We start from the raw sequence: 12,804 nt of genomic DNA, 5'->3' as shown, positions 1-12,804 counted from the left end.
TGGTGGTTCGGATGACCCTGGACAATGGGACATGCGGGGCATGCCACCCCTCAGACCCTTGCTTGGACGGCGGAGTCAGGGGCCATTTAAAATAGTTACTGTAGCCCGGGATCAAGGTCATGATGGTGATACAATTGTGTTTGTTTAAATATGTTAATATGTTATTTAAGATATATGTTAAATGTTATTTAAAATATATGTTAATTTGCAATAAACAGGGCTGTGGCCAGGTTTTACCACATAAGAGTGAGTGTCTCATTGGGAATGGCTAGAGATATGTTTGGGGGGGGGGGGAAGTGTTCACTTTAGGTAAGCGGGCCGTTCCAGGTTCCGCTGTTATCCATTTTTACAAGAATTTTTTGAGGAGGAGGCTGAAGCCAATAAGCAACTCCAGCTCTACTCCATAGCAAGGTTTTAGTATGGAAACCTCTCAGGGGGCCGATGCAGAAAGCTATATTGCATTAAAATAAATGTTATGTTAATCAGGTTTTCTATTCTACTTTTACCTATTCAGTTCAAGGCTGGATTACATGAGGTTGGCTCAGTTACCCAGAAGTTACATTGGACATTCAATAGGGTTGCTAGTACAGGTATTAATATAGTTAGGTCATAATTACAAATGCATAGTTACAAGTACAAGTAGGTCATCGTTGGCTCTTTGTTTTGTCCCAGGAGTTGCATTAGTCAGTTTAGAAATGGGCATTTACAATTATCATTTCAGTTACTTCAGGGTTGTCTCCCTGTCTTGGTTCAGAAATGATTTTAGAAGTTTTCTGAACCTGAGATGCTGGTCACAAGATCGTAGTGTAAATGGTAGTAGGTTCCAGCATTTTGCTAATTGATATTGGATGGATAAGGTACCTGGTAGACTTTATATTGTTTCATGCTGGGAATTTTTAAGTGGAAAATCTGTTGAAGGCATCCTGGAGTAGAACAGCTAACTCTGGCCTAGATGGGGAAGGGGTAAAACATGGACCTTACGGACCTCGCGGATCTAAAACTGCACGTCCTTAAAAATCTGAGGTCCGTGCATTGACAAGCCCTCCTTTTAGCTTGTTTTACCCAGTCACTTATTCCACCGCTTTCCCTACAACTTAGGCCCCCGGCTCTGCATTCCCTAATGGCTAAGGAGGGAGGAGGCACACCGTAGCTTTTGCTAATTAGCCCGATTGTCCCTTTCTCTAGATCTCGCCTTCCGCACTGATTCTGAGAGCCCCCACGATATGATACTGGATGGCAAATAGCTGGGTTTGGTGGAGGGGGGGTTAAAAAATGTGTGCAAAGGTCTGCAGTGCATCTGACCTCGCAGACCTCACGGATCTGAGCTACACAATGCACATCCTTAAAAATCTGAGGTCTGCGCCACTTTTAGTCTCTGGCTCTGACAGACCTCTATGACATTTTAGTTGCTGACGGATCCTTATGTTTTTCCCTCCCTATGCTGAGACTAAAAGTGGCACAGACCTCAGGGCAAAAGTTTTGCTGCTAGTCTCAGCATAGGGAGGGAAAAGCATTAGGATCCGTCAGAGCTAAAATGTCATAGAGGTCTGTCAGAGCCAGAAACTACAAGTGGCACGGACCTCAGATTTTTAAGGACGTGCGATTTTAGATCCATGAGGTCCATAAGGTCTGTGAGATCTGCGTTTTACCCCTTCCAGGCCTAGATGAACTAAAGCCAGTGATCATCGCTAAACCTGTGCATGAGGCCATGCAGGAATTAATATCGGAGCAATGGACCGCTCCGGAGTCATGTCTCAAGGTAGCTAAATCTATGAGGCACTTGTATCCTGTGACTCAGGAGGAGCTGGATAAGTTTCAGCTTCCAAAAGGTGGATGCATTGGTGGCAGCCATTTCTAGAAGAACCACTCTTCCAGTGGAGGGGGGAGTGAGACTTAAGGATTCACAGGACAGGAATCATGAGTCTACCTTGTAAGCTTCATTCAGTGTGGCAGCCCTGACTCTGCAGATGGCTGTGTGCAGTTTCTATGCAGCATGTGCCGGTCTTCAATGGGTCCAACGGATCACGGATGGTATGGTAGAGTCTGGGGTGGCTATAACCACGGATTTTCTGGATGTGGAGTCAGGGCTGGCATACCTAGCAGATGTCTTATATGATATGATTAGGGCCTTTGGTGTCTAGGTGGCGTTTATGGCTGTGGCATTGGGCAGCGGACACGGCCTCTAAGTTACCTTTAGTACATTTGCCGTTTAAGGGTCAATTGTTGTTTGGAGAAGACCTGGACAGGTTAGTTAAGGATTTTGGAGACTCTAAGTCTGAAAGGTTACCGAAGGATAGACCAAGGAGTTTGTCTCGGTTGTCATCCTCTAGGCCAAATTTTATGAATACCAGAAGGTATAGCCCAGGGAGATCGACGTATAGGGTATCGTATGACACGTCCTACAGTGCCAGGTCAAGGTTTGCTCAGAGGCGATCTGGGCATTCTTCCAAGCCTTTTTCGCCCAGTCAGAGGGGCCTCAGACGTCATGGTCTGCTAAGTGACGGGTCAGGGGTCCTTCCGTTGATTGGGTAGGGGGGATGGCTGGCCTCCTCTGGGGCTGTGGGCCAGTTGTTATAGGACATTAGTCCTCATTGTTATTTTCACGAGTTATGCATTTTTTTCTTCTCTTGTGGAGTAGATTGTGTTGGAATCCCCCATCTTCTAGTTATTCGGTGGGATACAGGGGGGTCAAGCAGATCCTACTTCCTCTTAAGGTTTTTTGCAGAGTTTTTAGATGAGAGGACTTATAATGCTCTGGTTCTATCAGTATGGTCTTTGTGATTTCGGAGGTTGGTTCACCTCTTTATACTCTTCCTGGTAGTAGGTAGGGCTGTGCGGCCTCTAACGTCTTCAATGTTTTCATCTGTAAGGGGGCGGCAGGTTTGTCCCATCTAGTTTAGATTTGCTTTGCTACATTCCACTTGTCTGCTGCCGGCACTAAGGAAGGTAAAATTATGTCCTACCTGTTAATTTTCTTTCCTTTAGATGCGGCAGATGAATCCAGAGCCCTACCCTAGTGTGTTCGCGGATGGTTTTATGGGGGTTTCTCTTGCAGGTTGGTTTCCTTGGTGGATCAGGATGTTCTTTTTGCTTATGGGAAAGAAGTTTGTTGATATGGGGCTGAATTGGTCCTGATGCTTTGGCAAGAGCGATATTGGCTGGCCAGGAGGGATTCCATACAAGATATACGAGTCAGTTCTCTATTTCCACCTGCTGGTAGATGTGTGCTATCCCACATGTCTCTGGATTCATCTTCTGCGTCTAAGGAAAGAAAATTAACAGGTAGGACATAATTTTACCATCCCTCTCACCTCTCTGAGAGTTGCCTGTAGTGAGCTTTGAAGCCAACTGAGGGGCTGATACCACTGCTCACAGAAAGGATCGCATATGCTCCAAACTTTATCTTAAGTTCAGAGCTGTGAGAGATCTTCTGTCCTGGGACTGTCACTTGATGTTATCCACTTGTGTGCTACAGTAGTCTTGCTGTGTACTGAAAACACCTACTACAGGTGAGCTGCATTGCTTTCTGTGTACTGATGACTCTGTCAGCGGGATTCTATACACAACAAATACAGTAATTAAAATTGGATTTTTTTTTTTTTAAAGTAGACATGGAACCAGAGAATGAAAGATATAACTGTTTCAGTGAAAATACATATTTTTGCTCTGGCCTTGTTCTACTAGAGCATTATTGTTCATGAAAGCTTCTTCCTAGGTGTAATACAGATAATGTAAAACCTGTGATTGGTAATGTTGTCTGTGGTATGTCTGAACCTGTTTACAGCATATCATTTCTATTATCTGCTGCAGAAATGCAAAAATGCTCTTTGATGTTTTGTTCTCTGACTTGGGAGAATAAACCTGGAATATTTCATAGGTTGTAACCTGGGAATTTATAACAATCTGATAGACCTTCACCAAGCACTTTTAATCCCCTTATACGCATGCACAAATAAATCCAGCAGGTTTTAAACTTGTATTTTGGATTAGAGAGTTTTTCTTCTCTCCTGTTGAAATTCTAGCACAATCAAACTTATTATTTATTTAGAAATGGAAACAAAAATTCATTCATAAGTACATGGGATATTTCTCCATCTAACCTGGTATCCCGTTGTCACGATGGCCAATCCAGGTCACAAATATCTGGCAAAAACCCAAATAGTAGCAACATTCCATGCTACCGATCCAGGGAAAGCAGTGGCCTCCCCCATGTCTGCCTCAATAGCAGACTATGGACTTTTCCTCCAGGAACTTGTCCAAACCTTTTTTCTAAACTAGCTATGATAAGATCAATACCTTTGACTCCTTTTCTACAGTGGTTATGAAAGCTGCCTCTGCAACATCTGTGGTTAGACCCTGAAGTGAAAACCAGGGTCAGAAATCAAAGTTAGGTCTTTAACATGGCAGGGGGGCAGCTGAGCCATTGGGACAGCCATAAATTCTATGTTAATGAGACAACTCTCTATGGGGACACCAGAGCTGGCCTAACATGACTAGATGATTGCTTAGGGCAGCAACTTCTGGATGTGCCGAAAAACATTTTCAATTAAAGCAAAAATATAGGCCTTGAGATCTATACAAGTTCAAAGAAATAACAAGGCGTACTTTTATGCAAGGAGGGGAGAGAGCAGGTTTCAAATAATCAAGGGGGTATGCACCTAGGGTTAGGTACTTAGGGCACCTAATAACCCAAATGACCCTTGAAGGGGTTGATATTCAAAGTGATTTAAATGGCCAGAAATGACCCCTGACCTTTTAAATTACTTGTCTAATATTGATACCAGTCTTTACACCCCGTAAATTATATATTTTTATCATTGTACACCACTTAGAAATCTGATAAGCAGGATAACAAATTTTAAATAAACTTGAAACTTGTGCTTATTTGGTGCCATTGAAAATACCCAGTTAACATCTAAGCTGAAACCCGCTATTTTGTGGCTGGAGGGGTGGAGTTGGCACGTATACAGTTAAGTGTTGATGATCAGCACTTAACCACATAAGGTAACTGCATAAATAGGACCACATAAAACAGTCCTGAATAATGCATATAACTTGCTAAGTTTTATCCAGCTGCATATATGAGGGGCTACTGAAAGGTTCACAACCCAGCCAAGACCAAGACTGCGAAGATCTCCAAAAGGATCTAACGCAGCTGGAAAAGTGGGCCGAAAAATGGCAAATGAGCTTCAACATAGGGAAATGCAAGGTCATGCACGTGGGGAAAAAGAACCCGATGTTCACATACAAAATGGGGGGAACACCACTAGGGGTCAGTAACCTGGAGAGAGACCTGGGAGTGATGGTAGATGCAACACTGAAGGCATCGGCGCAGTGCGCCACAGCCTCAAAGAAAGCAAACAGAATGTTGGGTATCATTAAGAAGGGTATTACGACCAGGACGAAGGAAGTCATCATGCCGCTGTATCGTGCAATGGTGTGGCCGCATCTGGAGTACTGTGTCCAGTACTGGTCGCCGTACCTCAAGAAGGACATGGCAGTACTTGAGGGAGTACAGAGATGAGCAACTAAACTGATAAAGGGAATGGAAAAGCTCCCATATACCGACAGATTGAAGCAGTTGGGACTTTTCTCCCTGGAAAAGCGGAGACTTAGAGGAGACATGATAGAAACCTTCAAGATCCTGAAGTGCATAGAAAAAGTAGACAGGAACAGATTTTTCAAATTATGGGGCACCACAAGTACAAGGGGCACTCGGAGAAATTGAAAGGGGACAGGTTTTGAACAAACGCTAGGAAGTTCTTCTTCACTCAGAGGGTGGTGGATACATGGAACGCGCTTCCAGAGGCTGTTGTAGACAAGAAAACATTAAATGGTTTCAAAGAAGGTTTGGATAGATTCCTAGAAGAAAAAGGGATTGAAGGGTATAGATAGGTATAGACCACTACTCAGGCAATGGGCCTGATGGGCCGCCGCAGGAGCGGACCGCTGGGCAGGATGGACCTATGGTCTGCCTCAGCGGAGGCAACTTCTTATGTTCTTATGTTCTTAAGAAGATAATGATGTGGAGCCATGAAACTTACAAGTTTTTCCACACTTTTCTTGACACTTTTCATTTCATATCACTGAAGTGTCAAGTGTGGAATAGGTTTCATGGCTCCACATCATTCTCTTCTTGGCTGGGCTGAGAATTATTCAGCAGCCCCCTTGTCCCTGGATATTCAATGCTAGTACCTAGACATGGCCCAGCATTGAATAAAGCAATACACGGATCACCCACAAATTATTAGAAATAAAGATCCAAGAATTATGGAAATTAAAAAAAAAAACCCCAAGAAAATTCTAATCTGGGAAATAGCCACTTGGGATTACTCTCTCAGTCAGTCTTCTACAGTAGAATATAGGGTGTCTTTTACTAAGGTGTGTTAATGGATTTAGCACATGCTAAATGCTAAGAAGCCCATAGGAATAAAATAGGCTTCTTAGCATTTAGCCCATACTCATCATTAGAGCACATTAAATCCATTAGCATGACTTAGTAAAATGAGCCCTTAGTGATTTAACCAATACTTTCAATTCTTCTGCAACAATAAATTCTTCTAACTGCTTGGTATAAAAAAAAATCTGATATGCTTTACCATCATATACTATTAGACAAATACAAGCAACTACAAGACAAAATTGGCATTATAGGGCCTGAGCTGTAGGCTATAAAGCAGTGGTCTCAAGTTTCAAGTTTAATGGTTATTTGATATATTGCCTATCATAATACTAAGCGATTATACAAAATATTTAAAATCAGGGGGTACACAACAAAAATACATATTATCAGATACAAAGACAGAATTAACTAACATGGCACAAAAGGACTAAGGGTGAACTACAATAAGGAGAACTACAATAAGGAGAGAAAACTACAATAAGGAGAGAAAACAAAAAAGAAGGATAGAACAAAGGGGAGGGGGTAGGAGTTTTATTCAAACTGATTATCCGCACAGAATGGAGAGAGAGGAAAGTAGATTAGATCATTGTTCAAAGGCGTCTCTATATAAAAAAAAGCTTTAGAACTCCTTTAAATTTATCTAGGCTTGCTTCCTCTCTAATGTAAGGAGGAGAACATTCCAAGTGAGGGGAGCAGTTACGGTAAAACAGGAGTCCCGACGAGTGACAAATGTATTAAGAGTAGACACGAAAAGTAAGTTTTGGGAAGAAGATCTGAGTGTTCTAAATGGGGGTATGAGGGATAAGTAACTTATCAATGCAGTACGGTTCTCTGGAATGAAGTGTTTAAAATGTAAGTAATGAAACTTTGAAAGTGATTCTATGACGGATAGGGAGCCAATGGGCATTTTTCAATAACGGAGAAGCATGGTCATATTTCTTAGAATTAGTGATGATTTTAATAACTGTATTTTGGATTAGTTGGAGTCGTTTGATTTCTTTTTGATATATTCTGATGTATAAGGAGTTGCAGTAATCGAGTTTTGAAATTACTAGTGAATGAACTAAAATATTGAGAGAGGATGGACCTAGAAAGTTGGCTAAAGATCGGATCATTCGTAGTTTGTAAAAGCAATTTTTGACAATGGCGCTTATCTGGTGATGATAATTTAATTTATTGTCAATGATGACACCCAAAATTTTGGTGGAATGAACCTCTTCGATTGGGCAGTTGTCGATATGAAGAGCTGTGGATAATTGGATATCTTCTTTCGACGGGAATAAGAGACAGTTGGTCTTGGATATGCTAAGGGAAAGCATGTTGTCTCTGAGCCAATTATGAATGTTCGTTAGCTGTGCATTGATATCCTAAATTTCGTTCAAATTAGTAGGGTCAATCGGATGAATGAACTGGATATCATCTGCCTAGGCGAAAGATGTAAAGCCTATCGATTGGCAAAGCATCAAGAGTGGAGACAGATAGATGTTAAACAACAAAGGTGAGAGTATTGATCCTTGAGGAATGCCGAAAAGATTGGAATAGGGATTTGATATAGAGTCATTGTAGGTCACAGTAGAGGTGTGATTTGTAAAGTAGGAACAAAACCAGTCTAGTACCTGGTTTTTTATCCCGATTGATGATAGTCTGTTCAGGAGCAGAGCGTGGTTGACGGTATCAAAAGCTACAGATAGATCCAAAGAGATTAGGATGAAAGACTTATGATGACTGAGGTGGTTAGGTCTAAAAAGGAATGTTCTATGTTGAAAGCCAGTTTGATTGGGGTTGTAAAATATTGGTTTTTCCACAAAATTTTATAGGTGATTGTAAACCACTTTTTCTGTCAATTTGGCCAAAAATGGAAGGTTAGCAATGGGACAGAAATTATTACAGTCTTGTAATGGTAATTTATGATTTTTTATTATTGGGTGAATGATAGAGTGTTTCCAAGACATAGGCATGGTAGATTTATTTAGGCTTTGGATGACAAATTTAGAGATACAGTGAAGAAAACTAAGGAAGAATTTTTTATGAATGAACAGAGGAACTGAATCAGTATTTGACCCTTTGGGGTTGAGGGAATGAATGAGTCGTTCTAGCTCATTGTCAGAAGGAATGGAGAAATTTGTGAAAGTGGAGTTGAGAGGGCTCGAGTCTTCGTCCTGAAAGTTATTATTGGTGGGATCATGTTTTAACATTTTTGATCTAATAAGATTGATTTTATCCGGGAAAAAATCAGCAAGCTGCTAAGCAGTGGGTGAGTCCTTGTTTGGTGTAGGACATTTTGGTTTGAACTTGGTGAGTTTTTAAGGATGGAGAATATTGCCGATGAATTTTTTGCTTTTTATATACATTTAGTAAAGAATTTTGCAGGGCTACATTTTGGATTTGTAGGTACTTGGAGGCCCTCAGAAAAAAATAGTTAATATCTTATTAAAGAAATAACAATTTTGCATGAGGTAAAACTCTTTATAGTTTATAAATCTTTCCTTTTGGCTAAGTCTTAGTAATAATATTGTAATTTATAGCTAAAGAGACATATGATCAAGAAACTGTTTTATTTTGCTTTTGTGATCATGATAAACATACCAAGGGCATCAAAATAGTGCCTAGCGGGCCACATGTGGCCCCCGGGCTGCAAGTTTGAGACCACTGCTTTAAAGCCAAGAAAACTTGTTGCCTCTTCTATGTGTCTTAGCCAGATCAGGAAAAATCTTTTTTAGATTCCATACACAGTTCAGTTCCAGTTCAATCTGGTTCCAGTTCGCAAGTTACCACTAACACTGTCCTCTGGCTAACTACTTCTATCTAAAGAATATTTCAGAAAGTCTGTAAGATTCATTTATCTGGGAAGCTTTTGGGGGATGTGACGGTTATTCCTCAAGCGTTGTCTCAGGCTTAGACAATTGATCAGCAGATGCCTACAACTGACTCTGTGGGACTTAAAGTAAAAGAAATGCAAGGAATTTGTACAGCTTTCCTGAAGGATAAAAAATTATGGACTCTGTTTTGTAAATGTTGCCAAAAAATCAGTGCTAACTGAAAACCAGGCTAAGCGATATTGTACAAATGAAGATCAAAGTTGGGCACCATTTACAGAATAACGCCTAACTTTAGGGGCAAGGATTTACACCAACTAAGGGGTCCTTTTATCAAGCTGCGGTAGGGGTTTAACGCGCATAATACTGCGCGTTAAACCACCTGCTGCGCTAGCCGCTAACGCCTGCATTGAGCAGGCATTAGTTTTTTTGTCAGCCACGGGGGTTAGCGCGTGATGAAATGTCCGACACGCTAATCCCGCTAGCGCGGCTTGATAACAGGAGCCCTAAATCTTGGTGTAAATCCTCATGCCTACATTAGGTGTGGATCCCCCTAATTCTATAAATTGCAGGAACACCTCTGATTTGCCCATGGCCCTCCCATGGCTGTGCCCCCTTCCTGGAACTGCATGTAAAATTTACACATGGATCTTGGTGTCTAAAATCATGTGGGTAAATTTTAATTAATGCCAAGTAGTGACAATAATTGATTATTAGCACCTGATTATCAGTGCTAATTGTCTTGTTATTTAATTAAATTGTGCACACAAATTTGACACATTTTTAGTGCCGCTTATGGAATTAGGTCATATATATACTATAGATTGGAATAACCGGAAAACCAATCCAGGAGGAGCAAAGTAAGATACGATTTTCTCAGGTCACCACTGATTGCCTCCGATTGTTAAAGCTCAGTGTATAGCTGGGATAGGAAAATCTGAAACTTTGGGGCCAAGAATGATCAGTTATGAATCCTTCAAACTTTCTGTAAACAGTAAATTTGAAGGGAAATGTTATAATAGGTTCCCTACAAAATGTGATTAGAGTGCCTATGTTTATACATAGGACCCTATGCTGAAGGTGTCTTTCTAGTTCACAATTTCCTAGTGCACAATTTATTGGGTGTTTTTGTTTGATATTTTATAAATGTGACAGAGGCAGCTATTTGTCTTTATAAAATAACCACCCAAGCAATAAGCAATTTCAAGTGCCCAAACTTACGGCTGCTTCAGTGCAGGTGTGTTTATGTTTATTAAAAATTTGATACACCACTCTACCATCATCTGATCTAAGCGGTTTGCAAAGTAAATCCTGCACTAGAGCACAAAACGTTGAAGTGAATTTCAGCATTCTAACAACATTTTACCGCCATTTTGTTGGGATGCTGAAATTCACTTCTACGTTTTGTGCTCCAGTGCAAGATTCGCTTGCTTCTGTTTAAGTATACTGTTTCCTGGTTGTTTTCAAACAGTTAAGAATTTTTGGTGACCCCCTGATGCAGGAGTTGTATGCCGAAACACAGCTCGTGTTGTGTCAATAAAGACTTTTTCCTGTTCACTGAGACCCTTTATGCTCTCTTTGCCTGACTGCCTGGGTAAGTGCCACTGAATATCCCCTCTTGATCTACTCAGCCTAATATAAGTGGGGGAATGTGTGGCGCAGTGGTTAAAGCTACAGCCTCAGCATCCTGGGGTTGTGGGTTCAAACCAATGCTGCTCCTTGTGACCCTGGGCAAGTCACTTAATCCTCCCATTGCCCCAGGTGCACTAGATAGATTGTGAGCCCACCAGGACAGACAGGGAAAAAATGCTTGCATCATAAATAAATTCATGTAAAACTGTTCTAAGCTCCCTTGGGAGAACAGTAAATAAAAATAAGTAAGTGGGCAGGATCCTACCCTGCCTGCTTAAATTGTTTTGAATATTGAACCCACAGTCATTTTCAGATTTTGATGCCTCAAGTAATTGGACTAGTCAGCAGGAACTACTCAAAACTACATTCTACTACTTATGGGGAATTTAGGAAACGCCTGAAAACATACCTGTTCCTGAAGTATTTAGGCAACTAACCTGCACAATCTTATTCCACAATAACTGATCCCTAGAGATGTTAGTTACTAGCTTTTAACTTTGTTAATTCCACTCAATTTGTAGCATCTTTTAATCATTGTAAACCGCATAGAACTTCATGGTCCTGGGGTATATAAACTGTTATTATTATTATGATTATTATTATTATTCAAGAGGCGATGGGAATAGTTTAAGCCATTTGGAGGCAGCAACTGTGAACGTCTGATAGCTGAAGTACTGCACACATCAAAACTAGCTGACAGTTTTGTTTTAGTTTACAAATTTAAAAAAATATGCTTGTTTTCAAAGTGATTTTTGATAAACAGTTGTGATGTTAAGAATGGAGAAGTAGTTTTGATTCTTTTTTTTTTAAATATCTTTATTAATTTTCTAAACTAATACAAAGTGCCATAAAGTATACAACCATTAATAATCAACATAAGCACTTAAATTCCATCAATAACATTATAGAAGAGAAATATCCCCCCTTCCTTCCAACAATTCAATTAAGAAATAAACCAAAAAGATATCCCCCACTCACCTACCCCGTCCTGGATTTATACAAAAATAAACAGTAAATTAAATAAAGACAATTATGTTGAATTAACAAAGGATGTCAACGGCCACCACACCAATTTAAATACTTTGCTATTCCCCTACATATCCGCATTCATCTTTTCATATTTATAGCCTAAACATAAACTGGCCCACCAAAATGAAAAACTGAGGCGGTCACAATTTTTCCAATTGCGTGTTATCATTTGCATCGCTATCCCTGCCATAATAAGGAAAAGCCTGCATTTGTACCGATCCATAGGAGGCTTGATATGTAGCAAAGTTCCACATATAGTTGCCTCATACGTCAAAGGAATTGTTGAATCCAGTATGAGGTTAATCTGTCCCCTGGGCCAGCCAATCGCTGCCTGGCTGGCCTGGAACTTCCTCCCTGACGTTAGAATTGACATCGGAGGTGAAGTCTTGTGAGTCCGGCGATTGTATGCGCCAGGCCTGGCTCGGGAAAGCAGCAGGGAGAAATCGGCGTGGTGGCTTGGGGGGGGGGGGGGGGGGACAGGGGTAGAGAGAAAGAAAGAAATATTGGCTTTAAAGAAGAAGGAAGTGCAACCAGAGACTCATGAAATCACCAGACAAAAAGGTAGGAAAAATGATTTTATTTTCAATTTAGTGATCAAAATATATCTGCTGTCTATATTTTGCACTATGGCCCCCTTTTACTAAACGCAATAGCGTTTTTTAGCGCAGGGTATTCAGCGCAGCTCCCTGCGCTAAAAATCGCTATTGCGGTTTAATAAAAGAGGAGGGGGTACATTTATCTATTTTTTTTGTATAGTTTATTTATTTATTTATTTATTTAGATTTATATCCCGTCCTCCCAGTAGCTCAGAACAGTCTACAAGTAAACATACACAGTAGAAGTAATTAGACAAATAAGATGTACAATAGGTTTAGATACTTGGACATACAAGACTGTGCAGTATTTATCAGAGTACAAACAATT

Source organism: Geotrypetes seraphini, chromosome 1 (assembly GCF_902459505.1).
Source record: "Geotrypetes seraphini chromosome 1, aGeoSer1.1, whole genome shotgun sequence".
Classification (NCBI taxonomy): Eukaryota; Metazoa; Chordata; class Amphibia; order Gymnophiona; family Dermophiidae; genus Geotrypetes; species Geotrypetes seraphini.
Note: the sequence above shows the minus strand (reverse complement) of the source record.